The sequence below is a fragment of the Saccostrea echinata genome, unplaced genomic scaffold, assembly GCF_033153115.1.
Source record: "Saccostrea echinata isolate AGI-Se365-2 ecotype Australia unplaced genomic scaffold, CSIRO_AGI_Sech_v1 ptg000010l, whole genome shotgun sequence".
NCBI classification, from domain to species: domain Eukaryota; kingdom Metazoa; phylum Mollusca; class Bivalvia; order Ostreida; family Ostreidae; genus Saccostrea; species Saccostrea echinata.
Genome location: NW_026889759.1, coordinates 7,894,030 through 7,901,599, shown reverse-complemented (window position 1 = coordinate 7,901,599; position 7,570 = coordinate 7,894,030). Strand labels below are relative to the sequence as shown.

General features: G+C 31.4%; 1 non-coding gene across 1 annotated transcript; it reads right to left on the bottom strand.

Moving 5' to 3' along the window:
• Positions 1–709: 709 nt before the first annotated feature.
• On the bottom strand, positions 710–782 carry Trnak-cuu (transfer RNA lysine (anticodon CUU)). The gene has a single exon. It is a non-coding gene; the product is annotated as a tRNA-Lys (tRNA).
• Between the last annotated feature and the right edge of the window lie 6,788 nt (positions 783–7,570).

Below are 7,570 nucleotides of genomic sequence, written 5' to 3'. Positions count from 1 at the left end.
ACCCGTTTAGCTGACGTGGAGAATTAGACTAAGAATGCCGAAGATGAGCTGTAAAATAATTATGTCCATGAGAGAAAAGTTTTATTTTAATCCTTCTGTTAGTTCGGGTTTAACTTGGGGTTATTACATACGCGGAGAAATATTTTGACGTACAGCTTCCATGATTTTGGAGACACATTGTCACAATGCATCAACGTTATCAAATCACGAGGACCAACTTCAAAAAGGTAAGTCGATTTATTGTTTATCTCATGATAGCTTATTAAATGATAATTATGGGATTTAATGCATGGCTGAAAGTATGAAGAAAACTTTTTTTTTCTTCAAGTGATATTTAGCTTACCTGGACTGCTACAGTGAAACGGACGATGTGCGATTCGTATGGTGTTACAGTTAAAAAAAGTTAATATTTATGTAATTCTAGCCAATTTTTCTGTGAATATTTTTGTAACCGCTTGAAATAATCCATTGAAAACGAATACATGTATATGTATACACATAATTACTACACATTCGTTGTTTTTAGTATTTCAATGTGTGGAAAAATTTGCTGTGTTGAGAATTTTTTTTTTAAATGTTATATCAAAAACAATGTTATGTTAGGTGGTTTAAAATGTTTCCAGAACATGTGAGGAAACGGTTTTGAATTATAGCAGATTCTCGATATCTGGTCTGCACAAAATATATAAAAAACAATAACAAAATATTTCGCCCAACGTGGGGCTCGAACCCACGACCCCGAGATTAAGAGTCTCGTGCTCTACCGACTGAGCTAGCCGGGCTTACAAATATAATAAAAATATCAAACAAAATGAAAAAAAAAATGCGGTTTTTAAATTAATTTCTTGTGAGGATATTATCTTGAAATTTATAATACATTTTTCTGTCATTTCTTTAAATGATTTTATATGTCTGATTTAGTTACTTCCTGGAGGTTTATTTTTTCCCGCGTTTTTTTTTTGTACTTCTTTCAATGCTTTTTGTGCACTTTAAATATTATCAAATAATAGTAGATCTAATAGGCCTCTAGATATAATCCATTTTGTAGCTATAAAATAGTGGTGATATTTTCAAATTAAAATTCAAATGTGTTCTTAATTGTAAATAACCGAAAAAATAATAAAATAAAAGAAAATCGGTCTTTTCTTTACCGCTGTAAAAATGAAGTTACTTCCCGTTGTCCAGATTGCCAATAATAAAAGAACTGCCTGACTGGTTAAGTAATAGACTCTTCCTAATAAAATTGTCAGAATGAGTTACTCCCCGTGTTTTACAGTATGTTATTGACGCCTATCACATGTATTTGACGTTTTTTACATTTCTTTTTATAAGTAAAAAGTTTTTATCATAGTTTGTAGATTTTGTATTTATGAAAAGAAATGTTTAAAACGTCAAGTGTCTGTGGTTTGAATGAATGAATGAAAGTATTGAAACTATACAAGTACATCAACTGCATGATGCTAAACTCACATGATCACCTGTGATCATTTTAAAATATTATTTTCACTTTTCATGTATACTAACCTTTAGAACCCACTTCCCCCAGTAAAAATTACCAAGGCGCATGTAAACCTATTTGAATAATAATGTAAAATACCAGTGATAAATATACTTGTATGAATATGATTTTGATGTAAAATGAACAGAAATTGGGAAAACACCGAAAAATCAACCCTCAGTACCCTACAGAAACATCGTAAATATGTATTACAAGTATTATATTCACTGCATGGTCATATAAATATCATAGATGTACCTCGAAGTTAATTCTCAGAAAGTGACCTCAATCCCCATTGGGGGGGGGGGGGGAGGGGGCTCTCCGTTCTTCTCACTTAACTTCATGAAAATTTAACTTCATATTAGCCTTCATGTCCACATTAGATTTTATACGGATTATAAGCCACTGTGAAAGCAGTTTTGGCCGTACGTTTTAGAGAGAATAATGGTCATTTTAGCGGAAATATGTGGACATTTTAGAGGTTGATTTATAAAACATTTTAGCTGAAATTTTAAAAAATACGATGTGGACATTTTAGCGGGAGAGATAAGCCAAATATCCATACACTGTATGTCTCTTCTGTTAGCCAGGCTAAATCTACTATTCCCTTCTCGGCAACGGAGAGGTGGAAGTAGGAGTATCCTGAAGACCGGAGTGTTTCAAAGAGCATGCATCTCCACAAACATCATCAGCAGATTTTAGTAATCCATCAGCTTTGCACTACAAACCATTTAAACTCGCTTTTCCCCTGATTCGTTTCTACCCTCACCACAAGTACTGTTTAAAATAGTGTGAATACATGCGAGTGTTTACCTCTACGAATATAAAGTGAAGATGTCTAATCTTTACAATTGAAAACCTCCTAGCGGATTTTTGCTCACTTTACATTGATTATTTAAAAGGAATTAAAATTATCTAGGAAAAAAAATTATGCAAAAATGTCTATTGAATATTTACAGGTAACCAATGAAATATCCACTTCAGTTCCCGCTAAAATGTCCATTCACACCAGTAGAAAATCCGCTAAAATGTCCTGCATCTGTGCAAAAATAGGCCTCGAGAAAAATGCCTTAAATTGCATTAATCGAGTTACACTTACCCTCATAAAATAAAGAATGATTAAAAAGTTGTTATTTATTTATTTGTTATTTATCTATTTATTTATTAATTTTTGGAATTTTCTATTTCCTATACTTTTCAGTCTATGTGCTTTCTATTTACCTGCTATAATTTGTCACATAATCACAGGTGCGTTTAAATACTAAAGAACAGAACAAAATATTTATTTCCAACTTAAAGCTCAAAATAGACAAATATGAAATTATTAAAATACTTAAAGTAAGGAAAAAGACTTGCCAATGGGTAGTATTTACGGAATAATGACTTACATGATACCTATACCTATTCTTGACTGAATAAATACTTTAAAAAATCAAATAAGAACATTTTCAAGAGAATATATTTTACTTTTATGGAAAGGTTGGACACCTTATTTTGGTTCATTATTTCCCAAATGTTTTAAATACAATCTATTAATTTTCGAAATTATAACCATTAGACTGGGGAGACGAGTGTACGTAGTCAAATAAATTTTGGTTTCATGTATAATTAAATAGGTGGGTATACTACTCATTTGTAATAAATTGACACCTAGTCAAAACGCTGTAATTCCTTGATTTTCACTTAATTTTATTCATGCTACAGAAAATGTATATACACTGTACATGCATTTAAAAAAAACCCTTAGATGAAAATATTTTACATAAGTATTATCTTCTGTAAATATTTTATATATATTGGATTTGGAACTATATCTTTTACACCTGGCGGATCAGCACACCTCATCACCGCCAATTCATGTGGGACTTCTTTCTATGGTGTCAATGGCTGTAAATCACTCCGCTACTATTGACAAGAATATGGCGACCCGATAGCGCCGCTTGTGTTGTTCCCCGTGGATTTTTACCTGTATTTGGATTTTTACCGTTGTGAACTTTTATTTTACTTTTTATCATTTTGAAGAGGATTTTTTGCCAAAATAAGGTATGTTTTTATTTGATTATTCTGTTAATTAAATCATAAATACTGTCGAAAGTACAGGTATACCAAAAAGCGACACGACTAATCACAGGTGAGTAAACAGGGAGTGACGTCACAGACGGGAAACTTTACATTTACTACTAGAGGAGATATTTATTTTTCTATATTTATTATCTATTATTTTATTGTTTTTAATCAACAAAAAGATAAATTTGATCTATTTATGTATGTTATAACATTGCCAGCATTGCAGCAACGTTTGGTACCTGTGTTATTGATTTGATGCATGCCGTGCATGTGTTTGCACTTGCTTTGTCAGTTGTGACTAATTTCGACATGTTTGGGTTTTTTTTCGATTGTTATTATATAGCCATAGAAGCATGATCGAAATGTAGATTTGATAAAACAAACGTTAGTTTTCAAACAAATTTTGTTTCTCTTACGGCTAACCATCAGATGGATAATTGCTACAAAGCTACGCATCTGTTGACAAAAGGTGTCGATTTTAATTAGCCTTTGATGACGCCGTTCATTGATAGACGTGACATAATTTTATTTTTAATACTAATGAAGGTGTTATAATATACAATAGATAATATAAACAGGAAGAAAGGTCTAAATCTCTATACAAGGAGATAATCTTTTGAAGTATTTTGGCTGTTCTTTTAGTGTGACGTAATGGATTACAAGATAAAAGAAAGATATGCAGATATTATTTTGATGGGCGGAACTCTTTGATAATCCATAAAAGAAATATTACAAGCTATTTTTTCATACCCAAGGGACAATGTATTGCAACTTTTTGTGCATAATCATGTTTTATTGACAAGATGTTAATCTTAAAAGATTTTTCAAAAGGGGTTTGACCTATATTTTATTTATCTATTTTTTTTTATTTTACAAACCAAAGAAAGAGTTTGAATATTTGATGAAATGTATATTCACACCTACTTGATGTTTTGGCAGGAGAACAATACCTACTTGATGTACCTGCTGTTGATAATTGCCAGGTAGATTAACTAGTGACACCTGTCCATTACATGTTAATGAGTAGTCAAACTGGATACCTACATGCAGGGCTACTTAATTGACAAGTCTGAGAGAAAAAAAAAATTAGACTTGCTGTTTAAAATATTTCTATATATATATAACTAAGAACAGTAGGTGATATATGTGAATCATCTGATGTTAGATAGGTATATTCATTTGTGCTTGTAATGAAGTGTATATTTTTAAACTAATTATTTTCTCAAATTGTTGTTAAAAAAATTTACTACCTAATTACGAAAATGAATCTAAAGTTTTATTTAAAAATTAATTAAAAAAAATAAAGAGATTAAATGTCTTAACTAAACTTCAGAAAACGACCAGAAATGTCCAAGTACATAATGGAAAATGAAGGATGAAAAAGAGACTCAAAATTATTTAGCAACAAGAGGAGAAAAAAAAAACTAACGTACAAAAGCAAACAGGTTGACAAACTTTTTATTATTCTCAAATTACTATTGCACAGTGATGCTAAAGAAACATCAATGTGCAGGTGCTAAAATGTTGCCACTCTCACTTTTAAAATATCCATTTCAAGATCTAGGTAAACACTACATATCATGTATATCCAAATGTATATAGTGCGTACAATGTCTAGAGGAAGAACTCCCAAAAAGGTCAAATTCACGATACATCTTACTACATTGGGCAGGATGCCAACATAAAGGCCAGTGTACCGTAAGATGGGATTACAGCAAAACACATAAAAGTCTCTCTCATAACCTGGATTACCTTTTATGCAAAACTTGCCGGGTTTTCTTGTTCGCGAGAAGTGGGTGTTTTAGTTTGTTTTTTAGGCTTTGCTAGGTGTCAGGTTTTTGGTTAAATAGATTGTTTCAGATCAAGGGATCTCTCCACCCCTGTTTCTCAGAAAAGATTTATTGAACTAGTTCAGAATTTTCCCTCCAAAATCAGCAAAATGTGGTGAAGACACAATGTTATAAACTTAAAAATTAATTGTTGTTTGCGTTAATTCAAGTGCAAATATTACAATAAAAAAAAATCATATTTAGCTTGTTCTATTGAGATTTTTTTTTTATCAAATAATTAATTTCACTTAAATCTTCAAGAAGTAAAAAAATTGATCCCCTTGATGGTGAGTCATTCTTAAAATTAAAAGATGCACAATGCAGTGACATGCAGAAAAAGTGCAGATAATAGTAAAATCTAAACTTCTTGCTTAGATGATAAGGACACACATGTACTCTATGTTTCATTGAATCAGTCTGTATCCTATAAATTGTCTATATATATATATATATATGTCTGAAAAATACAAGTTTTCAACAAAATAAAACCAATGAAAAACAGAGTTCATGACTTTCTCTCAATTAAAAATTCATTCTTTTCAGTGCATGTTTGTTATGAAGTGTAGATTAAATCTTAAGCAAGGCGGGTGGTTTGTAGAATTTTCATTTTAGATTTGATTAATCATCCTCCGTAATCTTCGTGGAAAATCGTCTTTGCTAGTTTTCCTCCAAGCATCAGTACAAAAGAGGCTTTGGCTGTAAATATACATAAACAAAATTAAAATTCACTGAATCACAGTCATATAAAGGGAGGGTTTGCGATAGGCGGTTTTCATGCAGTATAACAAGCAAATACTTCCCGAAGACCTTTAAAATGGCTATTGATACAGAATCAAGCAAACTTTGCTAGTATGATTCAAACATGGGAATAGAATTGTTACACTTTTCAAGTTCTGTTTTACTAGTAATAAGTTGTAAGAGAATAACATTGATAAGTTAAGAAAACAATACTCTCCAAATACAAAGCTGTAAATTTAAATGCAGCATTAATTCTAAGAACCTAATACATGTACATTGGCTGATGCATTATATGATAATTTTGAAGAAATCAGGTACTGGTCTTTTGGATTAAGTTCTTTGTAATGGATTGGATAAAAAAATTAAATAAAGAAGCAGCTTTATAATGTTGATTTAAGAAGCAACCTTATTGGTAAAATAAATTTTGGTAAAGTCATTTAAACCCACTTCTAAAAGAGGGGAAGTCTTGCGATCTGAGTGAGTCACAAGCTGCACTGTGTTACCTTCCGCTAGGTAATCTTTGAGCTGTTTTTTTTTTTTTTTGTCTAATAGTGAGACTCGGACCTTTTTTTTAGTTTCAGGTTTGCTTTACCTGAGCCAAGACCAACTTCAGCACAATTTGTCAATTCAGATAACAAAATGAAATCTTACTGCAATTTAATTTTGTTTTCAAATGATTTTTAAAAAGTCCCTGCAATCAGAAGTTTATTTAAACAATTAATTTTATGAAAATTTATGAAAATATAGCAGAATGAATCAGTTATGTTTTAGGATTTTACACAATTTCCTTCTGTTAGTTTTAACCCATGAGCAAGAAGTTGCTTGGACCAGTGTACCCATTTGGAAGTGACCCTTATCTCCACCTCTGTCACCTGGATCTTTCAGGAGGGATTTGTCATTCTGAGATAACATAGAAATTTCCCCTGGGTAGAAAAGACCAATATCTTTGTAGTGAAGATATGTTATCCCTTGTCAAATATTGAAACAGTACGCTATATCTGACCCGTATTAATTAATATTGTTTGTCTGTTTATTTAAGGGTCAAGCAATAAATTAAAAATAAAGCATTGGATTCTTGATAGTTGGATGAGTTTTCTCCCCCTGAATTTGAGCAACTATGGTTAGAGTTTTGCATTGTGAGAGAATTCAATGATTGTTCAGTATAATTTGTCAATGCATGACAATGACATTCTGAAACCCACCAGTAAAATTGTGAAAAAGGGAAATTAACAATCCACCTCTATTTTAAGGAATATTGATCTCTTTAGCATGATTAATTGCATTTACTTGAACACATCATTATGTCACTGCATAAAATACAAAAACTGTATGAAAAATTTACCATAGCAACAACCTTGAAGACAGGCACAACAAACATTGAGAAACTATTAATGGACATTATAGCCAACAAATGATTTCGCCAATAAATGTCATAGTC